Below are 21813 nucleotides of genomic sequence, written 5' to 3' on the forward strand. Positions count from 1 at the left end.
CCGACTGTGGATGGTTTGACTGCCCCGACCACGGGAGAACAAAGAGGAAGATGCTTGAACTTTATTGCCTTCCATCACAGTGAGGAATGTGGAATCCACTGTGATGGATGTTTATGTTAATTTTTATGTGGCTGTGTGTCTTGTTGCTTTTTACTTAGTATGGTAACTCAAATTTCACTGTACCTTAATTGGCACATGTGACAATAAACTGACGTTGAAACCTTGAAAACAGGTATGTACACAAAGTACTCAATTGATAATATAATAAACATACAAAAAGTTGTTAAATGAACAAAAAATATATAGTGCAAAAAACAAACCAATGCCTAAAGTTCCTAGTGCGACCCCCAGGCAGTTTGAGTCTAGTTGGAGTTCATGGACAAACATTCAAAATCAATGACTTGAAAGTCGCCCATAGCCATCATCATACATTTTTAACATCGGACGTAACAAAACACAATGTCGATGACTTAATACTTCACTGCTGCATGTCCAAAGATGTTGCTTGCAACAACTTGGAGAATAAAAAAGGTGGGAGTTTAGGCAGAAAGTTTAAAGATATAGCATGGAAACAAGCCCTTCGGCCCACTGAGTCCATGCTGACCATCGATCATCTGTTCACACTAGTCCAATGTTATCCCACTTTCTTCTCCACTCCCGACATGCTAGGGGTAATTTGCACAGACCAGTTAGCCTACAAACCCATACGTCTTTGGGATGTGGGACGAAACTGGACCACCTTGAGGAAACCCACGCCATCACAGGAAGAATGTGCAAAATCCAAATAGACAGCACTTGGGGTCAGGATTGCACTTGGTCCCTGGCATTGTGAGGCAGCAGCGCTACTAGCTGTGCTACTGCACTGCCTTCATGGAAAAGCTCATTTATTTTAATATCCATGAAAATAATTAAAGAACGAAAGCGCAGAAGAGGGTGCATAAAATATGACAGCCGTAAAAGCACAAAGCAAATATCACGTTTTTGCAGACTTGTGTGTATTGTGGAGAAATGACTGGAACTAGAACAGATGGGTATCAATTAACTACCTGTAGCAGGGTGCCACAGCGAGTAGAGCTGCTGCCTCTTACGCCAGAGGCCTGGGTTCAATCCTGACCTCAGCTGCTGCCTCATACGCCAGAGGCCTGGGTTCAATCCTGACCTCAGCTGTTGTCTGTGTGGAATTTGCACGTTCTCCCTGTGACTACATGCGTTTCCTTCAGATGCTCCGGTTTCCTCCCACATCCCGAGAACATGTGGGTTTGTAGGTTAATTGGCCTCAAGAAATTGCACCGAGAGTGCAGGGAGAGATGAGAAAGTGGGATAACATTAAACCAGTGTGAACGGTCGATCGATGGTCAGTGTGCACTCCTTGGGCCAAAGGGTTTGTTTTCTTGCTGTATCTTTCAATTAATGAAAAAAACAAGAATGATATGCATCAAATTAAATACATCACCAGAGCAGGGGCCAGATCAGCTGAGGCTGAGAGCATTGGGACCGGTTTCATTTTATCATACAAAACGGGTTGTTCATGGTTGTACAGTAGTTTAAAAGGCATTTTAACAACAATGAATAGCAGTTTTATTCAATAATGCTAGTTGGCACAGGAAAGTGGCCAGAGATCACATTTATATTTCCCAGCCCCGAAAGTAGACCCAAATGCTTTTAGAGCAGAAGCTGAAAACAAAACTTATGTTTGTTATATACCCTGAGAAAGGCCAGAGGCTCAAAATTAAAATAAAACACTTTTGAGTAGTTGCCAGAGAGTGCAGTGCTGGGGGCTTCACTTTTATGGCAAATCACTGCAAGAGGGCTTCAGGAACAGGGCAAGGAACAGGGCAGGAATAGAGACTCAACCAACTGCAGATGCTGGACTGAAAAAGGGTTCCAGCCTGAAACGTTACCTATCCATGCCCTCCAGAGAGACTCGTGACACAGCGGTAGAATTGCTGCCTTACAACACCAGACACCCAGGTTCGATCCTGACTACAAGTGCTGTCTGTACAGAGTTTGTATGTTCTCCCCGTAACCACGTGGGTTTTCCCCGGGTGTTCCGGTTTCCTCCCACATTCCAAAGATGTACAGGTTTGTAGGTTAATTGGTTTAGGTAATTATCATAAATTGCCCCTAATGTGTAGGATAGTCCAAGTGTACAGGGATCGCTGGTCTGCGTGGAATCGGTGGGCCGAAGGGCCTGTTTCCACGCTGTATCTCTAAACGAAACTAAAAGATGCTGCCTGACCCACTGAGTTACTCTGGCACTTTGTGTTTTACGACTGCAGGAGAGAAGCAGAGGGAATCGAAGAACACAGGTCTTCGGTGGAGCTGGGTTGCAGAGGTTGCCAAGTGTAATTCAGCACAGACTTGGATAACCTGATATTGAAGCACATGCCATCTGTCCACTGTTTGAAAATGTTATTGCATGTACCTTGGTCAAGTATTAATATCACCATATAAAATTGAGTTTTGTTTAAAATTGAGATAAATCAAAAGAACATAAAAGAAAGGTTGTAAATTATGTTGTTTAAGTATCAGCAATGTTTAAATAAAAATTACTTCTGCAAAGTTTCCACGGCATTAACTACCAAGAGTGCACTGAGGTACCACTGATTCAACAAAATCTACAACTCAGAGGAAATTATTGCCCGATTACTCATTTTCCCTTCTCTTCCACCTGCAGATTTATGCCGTGATGCTAGTTCCCTGCCACTAGTTTAGCCACACAAACCTCCAACCGTCTCTTCATATCAAGTTCCCTACTCCCTCTCTCACCCCAATATACGTCTCTCTTATCCTTCCAGGTACAGATTGTGTGGAGGGCACAAAAGGTTACTGACAAGTTGGGCAACAGGGCAAATATATTGTGCACGGTATTGCTCGGGTCTTTAACGGTGTCGGGCTCAAGAGATTTTCCGACTATTAGATGTTGGACTTATTAATACATCCGACACACTGACTTCACGTTTTTCAGACGTTACATTATATTTTCCAAATAATCTGATTAGTTTCAAAAGACACATGGTGCATAATGAGGAAGAATAGGAAAGGAGAGCATGATTTAAATAGTGACACACTATTGGAAGCTCGTACTCAGAAAGATCTGTGTGTTCTCACATCAGAAATGCAAAGTTCAAATGCAAACACAGAATATAAAGGCTGCTGCGAATGAAATGCTGCTTTTTACTGCAAAGAGGGAGGGGGGGGGGGGGGGGGAGCTGGAAAAACAGCATAAGCAAGACAAATGATCAGGGCCTAATAGTGATCAGGGCCCACAGCTGCTAAACTGTGAACATTTCTGGTCTCCTTGGTCACAGAAAGATATAGAACATAGAACAGTACAGCACATGAACAGGTCCTTCGGCCCACAATGTCCATGCTAAATCGGATGCCAAGACCAACTCTTATCTGCCTGCACGTGATGCATATCCTCCACACCCTGCACGTACATGTGCCTATCCAAAAGTCTCTTACATGCCACTATCGTATCTGCCGCCACGACCACCGCAGGCAGCACATTCCAGGCACCCACCACCCTCTGTGTAAAAAAACGTGCCCCACACCTCACCACCCTCTGTGTAAAAAAACCTTGCCCCACACATCTCCTTTCAACTTTGTCCCTTCCACCTTAAAGTATGCCCTCTAGTATTTGATATTCCCCACCCTCTGGGGAAATGGTCTGATTCTCTACCCTATGCCTCTCATAACTTCATATATATATCAATCAAGTCTCCCCTCAACCTCCAGCGTTCAAAAGAAAATAATCCAGGACTGACCAATCTCTCATTGGAGCTAATACCCCCTAAATCAGGCATCATTCTGCTCAATCTCTTCTGCACCCTTTCCAAAACCCCCACATCCTTTCTGTATTAGGGCGACCCAAATTGCACAAAATACTCCAAATGTGGCCTTACCAAACAAAGTCTTATAGAGCTGCATCCTGACTTTGAGTCTTATACTAAATGCCCTGAATAATGAAGGCAAGCAAACAATATGCCTTCTCTACAGAGATGCTGCCTGTCCTGCTGAGTTACTCCAGCTTTTTGTGTCTATCTTTTGTATCTACCAACATCTGCAGTTCCTTCCTACAGCGCTGCCGTCGCAGCTGCGGCTTGCCTGCAGTCCGTCTGTCTTTTGTGTTGTTTGTCGTTTTTGTATGAATTGTAGTTTTAATATGGTGTAGTGTTTGTATGTTATGTTTGGGGGAGGGGGTGGGAGGGAACGGGAAATGTAAAAAATTCTCTCTCCCGAACGGAGACGCGACCTTTGTTTCTGTGTCGTGTCTCCGTTCCCGCTGCGGCCTACCATCGGCCATGCACCTGGGACCACCTGGGGCTTTGGTTCGCAGAGCCCACGGCCCGGACTCACCACCTGCGGCGCTGGCTGCCTACGGATGCTGCGGGAGCGGCTGCGACTCGTCTCCGGAGGCTCCGGCGCGGGCCGCGTGGACGTCGAAAGCCCGCAGACCCCTGGATGGGTGCCGACATCGGGAGCACCGGCAGCGGCAGAGGCAGCGTGTTCGCCCGCCCCGAATCGCGAGGCTTGGGTCGGCCCGCCGCGGACCTTTCACCGTCCGGCGCGGCCTGAAATAGGCCGCGGACCTTTCACCGCCCAGCGGGGGCTTCAATGTCGGGAGCCCCGACCGCCCCGACGTGGCAAGTTCAACAGCCTAACCGCGGGAGAAGACGGCAGGGAAGAGAAAAGACATTTTGGCCTTCCATCACAGTGAGGAGGGACTGGAGGAGACTCACTGTGATGGATGTTTCTTTTGTTTGGTGTTAGTGTATGATTGTATGTGTTATTGCATTTTTATTGATTATTCTTATTGGTCTTATTGTTCAACTGCGGGTAATGTTTCATTTCACTACACATTTATGTGTATGTGACAAATAAACGACTATTGACTATCGACTTGTATGCCTCTTTTACTACTTAATTCAATTGTGTTGTCACTTTCAAGGAGTTATGGATTTGGACCCTAAGTTCACCTCTGTACATTAATGTTGCTAAGGGACTTGTATTTATTGTATATTTTTCTTTACATTCGACCTCCCAAAGTACAATACCTCACACTTTAATTTAGAGATTCAACATGGAAACAGGCCCTTCAGCCCACTGAATCCACACCTATCATTGATCATCATTTACACTATAGTTTTACGATATTCTACTTCATCATCCACTCCCTATGCACTTGGGGCAATTTTTCAGAGGCCAATTAATTAACAAACCCACATCTTTGGGTTGGGGGAGGAAACCGGAGTCATCGGAGGAGACCCATGTGTTCACAGGGAGAACGTGCAAACCCCTCACAGACAGCACTGGAGTTGCTGGTGCAATGAGACAACAGCAGCTCTACCAGCTATGTCACTTTCACGAATGAAACTCTATCTGCCATTTCTCCACCCATTTCTGTACCTAATCTATATCACGCTGTATGCTTTTACACCCACTGGGGTGGTGGAAATGAAGGAAACCAACGAGAGCAGAAAAAAACCTGGCGAGATGGAGAAGACAGCAGCTCAGCTAGTGAACCTCACTTTGAACATTTAAAGCAGCTGCAAAATGCAAAATTATGAGAAGTAACCAAGGCAATTGAGACAAAACAAAACAATATAAATTCCCCTTCAATCTGAAAGCAACAGCTGAAAAGGATCCCCAAAACAGATAACCATCTCGGAAAATGTCAACAATTCCATTTGTCTGAAATGAGTGGGTGTCTCCGTTAACCAGGTGCTGGACTGGGGGCTGAAGGAGGAACAATACCAACAAGAACAAGGAAATAACTGGTTCCTTCTACAATTATATGAGGTTTTGATGGAAACCCCCCCCCATCCCCCCCATCCCCCATCCAGATACTCGTCTTTTTGGTCTCCATACCAACAGAAAAATATCCTTGCTGTGGAGATGGTGCGAGTCTGCAAATCTCCCCACAATTAGCAGTTGTCCAGTCAGTCATGAGTTGTGAGGATGATACACAGCATCAACATCAATGAAGATTAAAGTGACAGGATACACAAGCTGTAGTATGTGGAGAACCAAGTACAGAGATTGGGGAAGACCAATTTAAGATGGTGGTGGGTATGGTACCAAAAAGGAAGAAATTGTAATAATTTACTGCCTAAAATAAGTAGTTAGAAGATGGTACAAAAACATGGGCAGCACAGAGGAGCAACAGTAACGTTGCTTCCTTACAGCGCCAGAGACCCAGGTTCAATCCAGACTGTGGGTGCTGTCTGTGCAGAGTTAGGGCTACGTTCTTCCTGTGACCATGAGGGTTTTCTCTGGGTGCTCCAGTTTCCTCCCCCATTCCAACGATGCACAGGTTTGTCGGTTAATTGGCTTCTGTGAATTGCTCCGAATCCCTAGGATAGTGTACAGGTGATCGTTGGTCGCTGTGGCTCGGTGAGCTAATGGGCCAGTTTCCATGTTGTAACTCCAAACTAAACTTAAAATAAAATAAAAGCGTACAAACATCACTAAAGAAATTTTGTCCAAACCACGATGGATTCCTTCAGTCTTACTTCAGGAGCCAAGGTGGTGTACACGCCCAAATTATATTCAATGATGTCGAACTGGAGATGGTGGAGAACTTCAGGTTTCTAGGCCTAAATATCACCAATAATCTGTCCTGGACCAATCACAGTGAAGGTACGGCCAAGAAGGCCCCACTAACACCTCTACTTGTTCAGAAGACTAAGAAAGTTAAAAATGTCTCCATTGACTCTCACCTTCTACAGATGCACCACAGGATTCTATCAGGATCCATCACAGATTGGTTTGGCAGCAGCTCCAATCAAGACAACATAAAATTGAAGAGAGCTGTGGATGTAGCCCAGTCCTTCACACAGACCTGCCAACCACTCCAACTCCCACTCCCCCTCCCACCTCGTGAGTCCATCTATACGTCACGTTGACTCGGGAAAGCAGCCAACATCGTCAAGGATTCCTTCTTTTTCCCCTCTTGAGCTTGAAAGAATGTACCACCAGATTCAGGGAAAGCCTCTTTCCCATTGCCAACAGACTACTGAGCAGTCCTCCAACAATCTCAGGTGTAGTCCAGATCTTCCAACCTATCTTGCACTTTTTCCTCAATGGTTACAACACTATATTCTGCACACTGGTATTTTTCCCTGTGTATTACCTGCTGTACATGTACTTGATTGTACTTGTGTAGAGTATTATATGACTGGAGAGCATAATAAACCAATACCACTGTTCTTTTCATTGCTTCAGTAAGAGGACTGTACAATGGAGAGAATGATGAGAACAAGTCCACAGACGCTGTGGGTTTCTGTTATGAAGTTGAGATAAATCAGATGCCCAGGTATGCGCTTTGTCCAGGTGAGAGCTGGAGGCTCAGACACTGTCCCCACCTGCTGCTCCTTCCTGGGCAAGATCCAGGGAGGCTCCGACCCTGCTTCGGGGCTAGAATGCCGAATCACAATTTCAACACAGTCCACATTTCAAATTATGGAGATGGAGAGGAGAGTTCATATTCATCAGTTCTGAATATTCTCCAAGATAATCAGTGGTGAATGCCCACAATTAATCACTAAACAAAATATTTTTTATCTGCAGCAGATAGAATGGAAATTAAAGATCTAACAATAGACAATAGACAATAGGTGCAGGAGTAGGCCATTCGGCCCTTCGAGCCAGCACTGCCATTCAATGTGATATAACCATATAACCATATAACAACTACAGCACGGAAACAGGCCCGTTCGGCCCTTCCAGTCCACGCCGACCACTCTCCCTGACCTAGTCTCATCTACCTGCACTCAGACGATAACCCTCGAATCCCCTCTTATCCATATACCTATCCAATTTACTATTAAATAATAAAATCGAGCCAGCCTCCACCACTTCCACCGGAAGCCCATTCCATACAGCCACCACCCTCTGAGTAAAGAAGTTACCCCTCATGTTACGCCTAAACTTTTGTCCCTCAATTCTGAAGCTATGTCCCCTTGTTGGAATCTTCCCCACTCTCAAAGGGAAAAGCCTACCCACGTCAACTCTGTCCGTCCCTCTCAAAATTTTAAAAACCTCTATCAAGTCCCCCCTCAACCTTCTACGCTCCAAAGAATAAAGACCCAACCTGTTCAACCTCTCTCTGTAGCTTAAGTGCTGAAACCCAGGCAACATTCTAGTAAATCTCCTCTGTACCCTCTCCATTTTGTCGACATCTTTCCTATAATTTGGCGACCAGAACTGCACACCATACTCCAGATTCGGCCTCACCAATGCCCTGTACAATTTTAACATTACATCCCAACTTCTATACTCGATGCTCTGATTTATAAAGGCAAGCATACCAAATGCCTTCTTCACCACCCTATCCACATGAGATTCCACCTTCAGGGAATAATTTGGCGGTCTATAATACACCCCTATAAGTGTTGCTAAACCTTTCTCATTTCTGAGTTCCACCCAAACAGCCTCCCTAATCGAGCCTTCTAGTCTGTCCTGCCAAAGCACTGCTGTGATATCCTCCCTGACAAGCAATGCCACACCCCCACCTCTTGCCCCTCCGATTCTATCACATCTGAAACAATGAAATCCTGGAATATTTAATTGCCAATCGCAACCCTCCTGCAACCATGTTTCACTAGCTGATCATTCTCAATCAGTACCCCGTTCCTGCTTTCTCCCCATACCCTCTGACACCGCTATCCTTAAGAGCTCTATCTAGCTCTCTCTTGAATGTATTCAGAGAATTGGCCTCCACTGCCCTCTGAGGCAGAGAATTCCACAGATTCACAACTCTGACTAAAAAAGTTTTTCCTCATCTCTGTTCTAAATGGCCTACCCCTTATTCTTAAACTGTGGCCCCTGGTTCTGGACTCCCCCAACATTGGGAACATGTTTCCTGCCTCTAACATGTCCAACCCCTTAATAATCTTATACGTTTCGATAAGATCCCCTCTCATCCTTCTAAATTCCAGTGTATACAAACCTAGTCGCTCCAGTCTTTCAACATAGGACAGTCCCGCCATTCCGGGAATTAACCTAGTAAACCCTCAATAGCAAGAATATCCTTCCTCAAATTTGGAGACCAAAACTGCACACAGTACTCCAGGTGCGGTCTCACTAGGGCCCTGTACAACTGCAGAAGGACCTCTTTGCTCCTATACTCAACTCCTCTTGTTATGAATGCCAACATTCCATTGGCTTTCTTCACTGCCTGCTGTACCTGCATGCTTCCTTTCAGTGACACCCAGATCACGTTGTACGTCCCCTTTTCCTAACTTGACACCATTCAAATAATAATCTGCCTTCCTATTCTTACCACCAAAGTGGATAACCTCACACTTATCCACATTAAACTGCATCTGCCATGCATCCGCCCACTCACACAACCTGTCCGTCACCCTGCAACCTCATAGCATCTTCCTCACAGTTCACACTGCCACCTAGCTTTGTATCATCGGCAAATTTGCTAATGGTACTTTTAATCCCTTCATCCAAGTCATTGATGTATATTGTAAATAGCTGCGGTCCCAACACCGAGCCTTGCGGTACCCCACTAGTCACTGCCTGCCATTCTGAAAGGGACCCATTTATCCCCACTCTTTGCTTTCTGTCTGTCAACCAACTTTCTATCCATGTCAGTACCCTACCTCCAATACCATGTGCTCTAATTTTGCCCACCAATCTCCTATGTGGGACCTTGTCGAAGGCCTTCTGAAAGTCGAGGTACACCACATCCACCGGCTCTCCCCTGTCAATTTTCCTAGTTACATCCTCAAAAAATTCCAGTAGATTAGTCAAGCACGATTTCCCCTTCGTAAATCCATGCTGACTCGGAACGATCCTGTTACTGCGATCCAAATGCTCCGCAATTTCGTCTTTTATAATTGACTCCAGCATCTTCCCCACCACTGATGTCAGACTAACTGGTCTATAATTTCCCGTTTTCTCTCTCCCTCCTTTCTTGAAAAGTGGGATAACATTAGCTACCCTCCAATCCACATGAACTGACCCGGAATCTATAGAACATTGGAAAATAATCACTAATGCGTCCACAATTTCTAGAGCCACCTCCTTAAGCACCCTGGGATGCAGACCATCAGGCCCTGGGGATTTATCAGCCTTGAGTCCCATTAATCTACCCAAAACTTTTTCCTGCCTAATGTGGATTTCCTCCAGTTCCTTTGTCACCCTAGGATCTCTGGCCACTAGAACATCTGGGAGATTGTTTGTATCCTCCTCAGTGAAGACAGATCCAAAGTACCGGTTCAACTCTTCTGCCATTTCCTTGTTCCCCATAATAAATTCCCCTGCTTCTGTCTTCAAGGGACCCACATTTGCCTTGACTATTTTTTTTCCTCTTCACATACCTAAAAAAGCTTTTACTATCCTCCTTTATATTATTGGCTAGTTTACCCTCGTACCTCATCTTTTCTCCCCGTATTGCCTTTTTAGTTATCTTCTGTTGCTCTTTAAAAGAGTCCCAATCCTCTGTCTTCCCACTCTTCGTTGCTATGTTATACTTCTTCCCTTTTATTTTTATGTTGTCCTTGACTTCCCTTGTCAGCCACGGGTGCCTCTTACTCCCCTTAGAATCTTTCCTCCTCTTTGGGATAAATTGATCCTGCAACTTCTGCATTATTCCCAGGAATACCTGCCATTGCTGTTCCACAGTCTTCCCTGCTAGGGCCTCCTTCCAGTCAATTTTGGCCAACTCCTGCCTCATGCCTCTGTAATCCCCTTTGCTATACTATAATACTGACACCTCCGATTTTCCCTTCTCCCTCTCCATTTGTAGAGTAAAACATCATATTGTGGTCACTGCCTCCTAATGGCTCATTTATCTCTAGTCCCCTTATCAGGTCAGGTTCATTACATAACACTAAATCCAGAATTGCCTTCTCCCTGGTAGGCTCCAGTACAAGCTGTTCTAAGAATCCATCTCGGAGGCACTCCACAAACTCTCTTTCCTGGGGTCCATTACCAACCTGATTTTCCCAGTCTACCTGCATGTTGAAATCTCCCATGACCACCGTAGCATTACATTTGTGACATGCCAATTTTAGCTCCTGATTCAACTTGCACCCTATGTCGAGGCTACTGTTTGGGGGCCTGTAGATGACTCCCATTAGGGTCTTTTTACCCTTACAATTCCTCATCTCTATCCATACTGATTCTACATCTCCTGATTCTATGTCACTCCTTGCAAGGGAGTGAATATCATCCCTTACCAACAGAGCTACCCCGCCCCCTCTCCCCACCTGCCTGTTTTTTCTGTACGTTGTGTACCCCTGAATAACAAAAGTGAGATGCTCAGATTAATATCACTGCAGGGAAACTAGGCAGGGCGATTAAGCTGCTTAAAATCCAACCCTCTAGAGAATGACAAACTATATGGCGGAGCTGAAGGCAAGGAAAGGGAATGCCCTAGTGACAATCTTCCAAAATATCTTAAAGCTTGTAATAGTCTTAGCAGGTGGGAAAGTAAGAATTAACAACCGCTATTCAAGAAAGGAGGGAGAAAGAAAACTGGGAACAATAGATCCACGAGGCAGACACAAATTGACACCATTATAAATCCTTGGAATTCAACGATACAACCAAAGAGGAGTGCTCATTTGGTAAATATATTGAAGGCTGAGGCTCACTCAAGTTTAAACTGTAGCGAATTAGTGGATACAAGAATCCAACAAGAAAGCAGATTTAAAAAAGGCACAGCATCAACCTTCAGCTTAATGAATGACACGGCCGTTTTGGTGAACTGGCTAAGTCCACTTCCAATCCTAGTCCTTTTATTGTAAAGTTACAGAAACTAAAAGAAAAAGTGTTTCTGTTCAGATTAAGTTTCAGAATTCTTTAGACATCCAACTCAGACATCATTTAGCAAATACTTGGCGACAGGCTCACCTCTCCTGACAGCTTGGGTCACAACTCTAGGACAGACACAAAAAGCTGGAGTGACTCAGTGGGACAGGCATCAACTCTGGAGAGAAGGAATGATGACGTTTCGGGTTGAGATCTTTCTTCAGACTGGTTAGGGATACGGAAACGAGAGATATAGACAATGATGTAGAGAGAGATAAAGAACTGAATAAAAGATACGCAAAAAAGTAATGATGGGAAACTCTAGGACAGTTTAATATCCTGCTTCTGAAGTTGCAGGCCAATCACTGTCTCTTTATTTTCCCCTGGATGAAACAGATCAACAGGACACTTATAAAATAAACCTAATCAATTTATCACCAAAGGCAATTGAACAGTGTGTGTGTGTGCTTCACAGAGGACTCACAAGAGTTTCTACACAATTACTAACGGAAAACATTGGTTATATATATAGAACTATGAGGGGTCGTGGGATACGGAACATTTCCCACAAGTGCCCTTTGGCCCATTAAATCAAGAATAACAAACACTTTTGGCTAGGTTTCCATCAGAGCAACAAGAAAATCCCTTTGCCAACTTGGTCTAAGATTATTAAACCATATCTTTCCAATTTTAAGGCGCACGATTTCTCAATAACAACCCGTCACTTCACCCCAGGTTCCTCATAGCAACCGCCACCGTCATCCTTTACTGACACTTGGCTTTGCAACTGGGGAGTGGGACATCGTCCTATGCCCGGGGTCAGCAGCCAACTAACATTTGCAGATCCCTTCTGAACAAAGCAGAGGGAATCCTTTGGAGGAAAAAGCAAGCACGCATTAGAAGTATTAACACAAGCGAGCAGGAACAGGGAAGCTGCTCACTCAGCACCGCCACAAACCATTGTGGATTCCACGCCACGTTTTTATTCGCCAGGAAAGCTGCTGGTATAAATCAACATCTTCATAAAGCATTACCAATTTAAAGAAGGTTTATGAATACTAGTTATTTTATTAATTTGGTTTGTTTAGTTCCAAAAAGCAAGCAAGTGAAACTGAATGAAATGCAGCGGTAAACTAACGTTGTGTTGGAATCTCCTCTGCTTGGTAGCTTACAACGCAATTGAGTTTTTAAATTTTAGGTCACATTTCCTCCCCCCCTTACCTCTCTCTTTCCTGTGCAACCCCACCCCCCCCCCCCCCCCCCCCCTTGGTGCATACCCATTTCTCCCATTATCCCACCCTTTCTCTCATTCCTCCCCCCCCCCCCCCCCCCCCACCGTCCCAATCCACTCATATCCCTTTCTCTGGATTTACATTTCACTCTTCTCCTTATCTGATACTTTTTTGCTCCCTTCTCATCTCTAGCCTTTATCCGGCTAGCTGCTCTCACCTGTATCCATCTATCACTTATCAGGCTATGTCCCATCTTCTATTTTCCAGCTCCAGAGATGCTACCTGACCTGTTGAGTTATCCCAGCACTTTGTGATTTATTCAAGATTCCAGCAGCTGTAGCTCCTTACATCACTGAATGAAATAACCACGAGCTTCCATTGTAAGAAAATACTCTTCGAGAGATCTTCTGCCATCATGGAATTTATGAAGAGAATAGATTGGTGATCATCTCATCTGATTCATCCCATTTCCTTATACCATAGGATTAGTGTCCTGGAAGCAGTCCTCAATATAACTCCAAAAAACACTAGGCAGAAGAGAATGGTGCTCAAAGAAGGAGCAATTTGGAGTTTTAAGAAAGAAACCAAGAGGAGATTGGGGAGAAGGGAGAGTAGACCACGTTCCTTCTCTCCTGAGATGCTGCCTGACCTGCTGAGTTACTCCAACATTTTGTGAAATAAATACCTTCGATTTGTACCAGCATCTGCAGTTATTTTCTTATACATATAGTAGACCACCTTCAATTGGTTATCCAGCTCCTATTCAAAGTAGCAACACACTCAAACCACTCAGACTGCTTCCTGCTTACAGCAAGGCAGATGGTACTTACCCTCAGAGTAAAATAAGTATTAAAGATCAAGCAAGCAAATAACAGCTTTTTCATGTCAGAAGTAAACCAAGGTTGTTCATATTGAACAAATGCACTGGGTTTAAATCAGTTTACAAATGTCTGAAGAAAACATGTTTTTGGAACTGTGAGATGCTGCCTTTAGAGAGCTATACAAGCTCTTCCCAACGTATGTGACGGTTACGTTCCGTGAACCCTTATGCAAGTAAGATTTTACGCATCTCCTGCCTGGAATAACTCACTGAGGGTATTAACTATCTCAGCAGAGTCCAGCTGCATCTGGGTCAGTTTCTGCAGTGGACGACCTTCTGGGTAAGCAATGCTGACTTGAGTTCCGTCTTGTCGTTGGGGCACTTTCTGTGGCCTGCGGTCTTATAGATGAGCACTGCCACCATTGCTGGCTTGTTTCCAATGTAAAATTTGAGTGATCGTACAGTGTTGTGAAAATTACAAACTGCCTTGATTGCACTTGGGACTGAGTACAGAATTGTTTATACAAGTGCAAGTTTACTTCAGTCGCCTATTGCGTAGGTCGGGGAGTGTCTGTAAATGTAAGTGAGAGACTGTATTAGCTCCATCCATTGCACTGAAGGAACTACAATCAACTGTATTTCTGCTGCTGGGGGGCTGACACAACGCGAGGTTTAAGAGATTCAAGAGTGTGCGATTGTCTAAATTCTTACTTGCACTTAATAGGCCTGTAAATAAAAAATCACAGATAAAACCTCTAACAGATGTCAGAGGCGATGGGGAGAAGGCAGGAGGGAGAGATAGATCAGCCTAGTTTGAATGGCGGAGTAGACTTTATGGGCCGAATGGCCTAATTCTGCTCCTATCACTTATGATCTTATGAAAATATAATAATCAAATAACGCAATAAATTAAATATACTAGGTAGGTAGAATAGTGTAACCAAGATACAGTCCATGGAAGTTTTTAGATGCTGAATTTGTGTTGTATAATGTTTAAAAGCATGATGGTTGCTGCGAAGAAGCTATTATTGCACGCGGTGATCATTGTTTTCAAACTCCTGTACCTTCTTCCTGCAGAATGTGAGAGTTGGCAGGGTGATGTGGGTCTTTGGTGATGCTAGCTGCCTTCTTGATGCAGTGCCTCCTATAGATCCCTTCCATGCTGGGGAGGTCAGTAACTGTGAAGGACTGGGCAATGTCTACCACTCTCTGTAATCTCCTTTGTTTCTGGGCCTTCAAGTTGATGAACCAGGCCATGATGCAACCAATCAGCATGATACACCTGCAAAAGTTCACTGGAGTTGGTTGGTATCAACATACCAAATGTACTCAATATTGCAAAGAAAGCAGAGGCAATAATGAGCTTTCTTTGTGATTGCACTAATGTGGTGGACCCAGGACATATCTTCACCACCGTCTCATTGATGAAGACAGATTTCTGGATCCTCTGCTTTCCCCGCCTGAGGTCAGATTTAGATCGTGAAGTGGATTCTGAGGCCAGAATAATCAATGTTGACAGGACATGCAGATCACAACTGAGCCCGTGGACAATAATACTGCTTATTAAACATCACAAAGAACTTCTTACAACCAATTTTGTGTGCTACTGCTCAGATTTTTTTTCCAATCAAACTTATCTCTGAAGCTGAACGGAATGTCTTCCAAACAGGAGAGGAAACTGGGAATATTGCCACTCGCCAGTCAAGATTCAGGATCCAATAATCAGCCGTTCACTGAACAGCCGCCCATCCACCTCGCCACCACCTGCCTCCAGAGTGAATGAGGCTTCAACGCCAGTCAACTGCTCACTGCCTGCACTCAGCATCCTGTGACAAACACCTCGTTTTATTTGTCAGTTCAGTCTATGGCATACGTTATCTCACCCAGCTCCCTTCAGCACTTGATACTCCAACTAAACTCTGGGGTTTTGAACCCATCATATCGTGGAGGTGTTCTGATCTAATTAATTAATCCTTACTGCGATTTCCAAATAAGTAGTCTCGGTTGAAACCAAGCACAAAAGGAAATACAAAAGACACTGCAAATGATGAACATAGATAAAAGTTACCAGTCAACATCAAGGGTAGAAAGTACCCAGATCTTTTGCCTCCTTTGCAGACGCTAACTTGTCCTGCTTGCAATTTCTATAATTATCCATCTGTGTAACCAAGACAAATAAACCAGTTCCCCAGACAGTCTCACTCCATTCCAGCATTCCGACTGAATGCAGCAGGGGTGGGAGGAGGAAGGAGGATAGCTCAGATTATTTCTTCATTAAAAGGCAACTTGAATTTTACAGTTGTTTGTGGTTTGGTCCAGTGCTGCCCCTTTGTTATCTGTGTCTGTCAGAATCAGTTAATTCTGCTTATTGACAAAAAACTGAAGTCAGTAGACATCAAATAGCAATTCCTGCGTGTCTCTATCAGTGTAAATGTGCTGAATACATTCAAAACTTTTCCAAGCAATGTTACTAGAAAGAGGAAACTGTACACTTTCATAATTTCCACACAGCATTCTGCCAGCATTACAAAGCAAAAATTTTGGCAAAATACTTGCTGTAAAGCCAGTCACAAATTTCTCACAGTAAGAGCCTTTTGAGAAAAAGTTCAAGCAATTAAATCGGGTCTTCATTACAGCTGGATTGAATTGAGGAGTGACATCCTCCTCTTCCCTTTGCTTTGTTTCCATGTTGATTACAGCTTCTCTTATCTCTGTTGCTCAAAATTTGAGCCGGTTTAAAAAAAAACTTTTAGAGGCATTACACTGGTTGCGTACTGTCAACCCCTGCACGCAACTCTTTCTTTTAATTATGTCTTCAGCAAAATTCTTTCACATCTTTGTGGCCTGCAGCATTTCCCTTGCTTTCATTCTGCCCCTCCTGCATCAGGGTACTAACCTGTGCATCCCAGATACAATGGGATTGGTCAGTGGTAATTTAAAGCCACATGAACCACTCCAAGAACAAAATATAAATTCTGCATGGTCAACATTTAGTGCCAGCATGATGTTTTGTCAGTGAGACAGAAAACAATATCTCCTAGTCGATCTTCAATGAGCTTTTTCTTTTTAAACAAGACAAAACTGTAAACTTCAAATCCTAATTTACAAAGGAAGAGGTCTCTAAGTGATTGGATACCAGTTGAGCAGCTTCCCTTCGAAAATTCCTCTGCCTATTATTGCATCCTGCAATCCCACTGCTCAAACAGCTCAGATACAGGAAATCAATAGCGGCCAAGGTCAAAATGCTCAGTGCTCGAGACGAGGCCAAGAATTTGGGTGGGTTCCAAGAGTTGAATTGTGGTCCCTGTTTTCCAGTTAAATCATAAAAGCAGCAGCATTTCTGCTCTGCACAAAGTGGCCAATCCTCAAATACAAGGATGCAAAGGGTGAAGAAAGGAGAATTCATCCAGAATCAAAGGATCAATCAGATTCCAAATTATCACAGTGCAGTGAATATAACAGCCAGACTAGTGAAGGAATCATACCCACTGCATTAATATGCATCAGTTACAGCTGGGAATGGGTTGATTTGACTGGCCTCCGCAGAATGCCGAAATAAACTTTGCTCTACTTTTTCTTTGTCTTATAATACGCTTGTCTTATAAGGATAGTGTTAGTGTGCGGGGATCGCTGATCGGTATGGACTCGGTGGGCCAAAGGACCCGTTTCCGCACTGTACCTCTAAACTAAACTTCAGGATCAAAATGCGATCTGGCCTTATTAGCAGCAGCAACAATGCAGTGTAATGATCTCAGTACCCAGTCAGTTAAGGTGGATGAGTGATCAACTAGCCACATGTTGACAAATGATGGCCAAGATCTCCCTCCTTTGTCATGCATTATCATTTTAGCTTTCCCCAGCTACAATTGAAGAGACATAGCTACCTCACACACATTGTGCAAAACAGTGATTGCAGATTAATACCAGACAACTAAGTACTTTGTTACTGTGGGGCAATATACTCGAGTGCCACTCCAAATACTGTACCTCACAATTATCAGTAATAATATCAAGACACAGAACTCACAACAACACAATCGTAGCTGCATCCCACAGACACCCAGGGGACTCAAGTATGTTAGTTTAGTAGTCATGTTATTGAGCTAATTGTCGAGGCCTGCACTAGTAATCCTGCACTGGTTGACACCTTTCAGAATTGATTCTCACACTATTCCCACATTGGAAGATGCCAATCACTGTCGTACTATTTCAGAGATTGAGTTGATAGAAAATGGGGAACTATAATTCATTAGCCTAACATCAGAAGCAGAAAACTGCAAACTATAAGTTCTAACAGAGCATTTGAAAATAACGATAGGATGAAGCACATTGGGCATAGAGTAATGAAAATAAATCACCTCTGACATGTTACTTTTTTGTGAGGCTGTGACCAATAAAACGCATGGTATTTTTAAATTTAAAGCCTTCAATAAATTGATAGATATGGTTATTAAACAACAATTCCAGTCGAATGTGGTTTGGGTTTTGGGCTGAAATCATGGAGCAAGAATAAATGGGATTTTTCAGGTTGGAAGGCTGTGACTGGTGGAGTGAGCCGAGATCAGTGGGAACCCAAAGTTGTTCTCAATGATTTTGAAGAGAGTATCAAGGGTAACATATCCAAGTTTGCCGATGACAGAAAGCTGGGTGGCATTGTGGACTGTGAGGATTATATACAGGGATCAGTAGATAGAGGCAAGTTAAGTGCATGAATCAGAAATATAAGTAGGTGAAACATAATGTGCAAAAATGTGAGGCAGAAAAAAGTGTTAAGTATTACTTTGATGGCGAGAGACAGAAAAGATGTTGGTACTTTGTCAGAACTGGGTATTCTTATACATAAAGCACTGAAAATTCAATTGTAGATACAGCAAATCTGCAGAAAGACAAACACTAAACTGGACTTTATTACATGTTACATTGAGTACATAAAGAGATACAAAATCAGAAAATACCGGATACACAGCAGAGGGCAAAATAGAGTTAATGTTTCATGTCAATGACCATTCAGTAGAACTTTGCCAGTTCTCATGAAAATTAAAAGTTTTGTAGAAAAATTATTGACCCAAAGTTAATTCTGTTTCTTGCTGCAAAGATAATGCCCAGTTTATTATTTCCAGTATTTTCTACATTTATTTCATATTTCCAGAATCTGCAGTTTTTTTACATTTTGACAGGAGTGGAAACTTCTTCCTCCAATTATCTAGGGTTTTGAGCAGACTGCATTTTGAATATTGTGTACAGGTCTGATTCCCCCTTCTTAAGTAGAAGCACAGAACTGCAGAGGCTGGTTTATACCAAGGTTGACACAAAGTCCAGGAGTAATTCAGCAGGTCAGGCAGCAGTTCTGGAGAAAAAGGATGGGAGACTTCCTGACGAAGTGCCCTGACCCGAAACGTCACCCATCCTTTTTCTCCAGAGATGCTGCCTGATCTGCCGAGTTAGTTCAGCACTTTGTGTCTATTCCCTTCTCAAGGATGGAGATACAGTACTTATGATCGGCAGAGTGCAACAAAGGTTCATCAGATTGATTCCTAGGATATCAGCTTTGTTATGAAAGAAGAGATTAAGCAGACCTATGCTCTCAAGTTTATAATAAGGAGCGATGAAGTCATTTTTAAACATATAAAACTCTTACAGGGCTTAGCAAGGCAGACGTTGTATGATGTTTTACTCAGCTGGGCTACCGAGCGAGAACCAAGTGCTAGACTTAAAATAAGGGTACGGCAATTCAGGAGAAAAGCAGAAATTTCTTCACTTACATGGGGAAAACATTTTTAGAATTCGCTATACAAGAGGGATGTCAGAGCTCCGTTGCTGAGTATATTCAAGATAGAGTTTTAGACTTTAGAGATACAGCGTGGAAACAGGCCCTTCAACCCACCGAGTCTGCACTGACCAGTGATCACCCCGTACACACCAGCGAACACACCAGGGACAATTTACAATTTTTACTGAAGCCAATTCACCTTCAAACCTGGATGTCTTTGGAGTGCGAGAGGAAACCGGAGCACCTAGACAAACCCATGCGGTCACAAGGAGAACGAACAAACTCCATACAGACAGCACCCCAAGTCAGAATCAAAACCGGGTCTCTGGTGCTGTAAAGCAGCAACTCTACCACTGCCAAGAGATCAATAGATTTTTAGGTAATAAGAGATATCAGGTTAGTGCAAGAAACATCAGTGAGCCTGATCACGGTACATGAATTTGAAGGGATTTGAAGGGAAACGGAGACACAATGGAAGTCTGCCCAGGCTCAATATAAGATTGTTTTCAACCGCCTGAAACTTGGTCACAGCAGGGACACTTATTGGAGCCAACCCAAGTTCTTAAAAAAAAAAAAAAATTAGTTCCAGATCTTCAGTCTTAGGACAGAAAATATTGTGCTGCTGGGACAACACTGACTCACTGGAAAATACACTGCTGTGGGTCCCTGGAAATGGTCAGTGGAAGGCTTGATCTTTAACCTTAGCCAATGGAGCCATGGCTGCCGCAATATCTCTGAACAATCCTTGCTTTTACGCAAATGTGAACGTGAAAATAGTTGCAGAGTCTGAACCGCACAATAAACCCTATCATAGCTGTTTAAGATTGTAAAATGCATTATGTATTATGCACACATATTTAATGATGTCAAATGCCATTTCATTCTGACAAAACCAGGCCATCATGGCCCAGGGCACATCATCAGCTAATAATTCACACGGTTAATAGATTCCTTTTAAGGCAGCACACCCCCATAATTATCCCTACTGATCGGAGAGGGGTTGATTTTATTGCAAACTTACAGAGGAAGCAGAGATGTTACACTCTCAAGGCATGCTGCATGTTGCCAGGAAAGTATCAGCTCCAGAATGAAGTTTGTTTCTGGGAATGTTCTGGAAAGTGTTGCCGATGCTGCCAGCCACATGACAAAGGATTTAGATATATGGATGAGAACTTACTTTGGAGTCACTGGGGAACCAAGAGTTAATTCAAATCATTAGGGCAAGGGATGATGTGCAAGTGGGTCTGTGTACTGAATAGGGTGGAACCCGCACACATCTTTTGTGAAGGCTTAAGAAGCCTTCTAGGGAAGCACAGGAATAATGGAATTTTGATTTATCAAAAGAATGGATAAAGACTTGTCGAGGGACGAAGTGAATGGCGTAAGTGGAAGCAGACACTCTTTGTGAAATAAAGGATGGCTATGACAGACAGGGCATGGGATTGGAACACAGACTGCCAGTTATCTGCTTAAATGCAAGACTACGACCAAAACGACAAGGAAAGGTAGGGGGGAGGATCCACTGCAAAGATTTCCATGTACCTCGACTCCATCATATCGGTCCAATCTCTCCCGACCTATGTCGAAGATACCTCACATGCCCTTCGTCTCTTTAATGACTTACGCTTTCTGAGCCCCCACTCCCTCATCTTTACTATGGACGTTCGGTCACTCTACACCTCCGTCCCCCACCAGAAAGGCCTTAAAACCCTGTTTCTTTCTCGACTGCAGAACCGTCCAATTTCCCTCTAGTAACACTCTACTCTGCCTAGCGGTCCTCACGCTTAACAACTTCTCCTTTGACTCTTCCCACTTCCTCCAATTCCAAGGCGTAGCTAATGGGCACCCGCATGGGCCCCAGCTATGCCTGCCTCTTTGCAGGGTTCAGTGAACACTCCCTGTTCAGGCGTTCACTGGCCCTATCACCGAACTCTATCTCCATTATATTGATGACTGTATTGGTGCTACCTCCTGCACACATGCAGAACTCATGGACTTCATCAACTTCACCACCAATTTTCATCCTGCACTCAAATTCATTTGGACCATCTCCGACACCTCCCTCCCCTTTCTTGATCTCAGTCTCCATCACAGGAAATAGACATCACAGGAAATAGACAGGAAATTGACGTCTATTACAAACCCACTGACTCCCACAACTATCTCGACTACACTTCTTCCCAACCTGCTTCCTGCAAAGACTCTATCCCCTACTC

General features: G+C 43.7%; 1 protein-coding gene across 5 annotated transcripts in view; it reads right to left on the reverse strand.

Annotated features, from left to right (window-relative positions):
• LOC144602266 (protein phosphatase 1 regulatory subunit 12A-like) overlaps positions 1-21813 on the reverse strand; it is a 150050-nt gene that overhangs the window by 93088 nt on the left and 35149 nt on the right. The window lies entirely within an intron of this gene.

Source organism: Rhinoraja longicauda, chromosome 18 (assembly GCF_053455715.1).
Source record: "Rhinoraja longicauda isolate Sanriku21f chromosome 18, sRhiLon1.1, whole genome shotgun sequence".
Classification (NCBI taxonomy): Eukaryota; Metazoa; Chordata; class Chondrichthyes; order Rajiformes; family Arhynchobatidae; genus Rhinoraja; species Rhinoraja longicauda.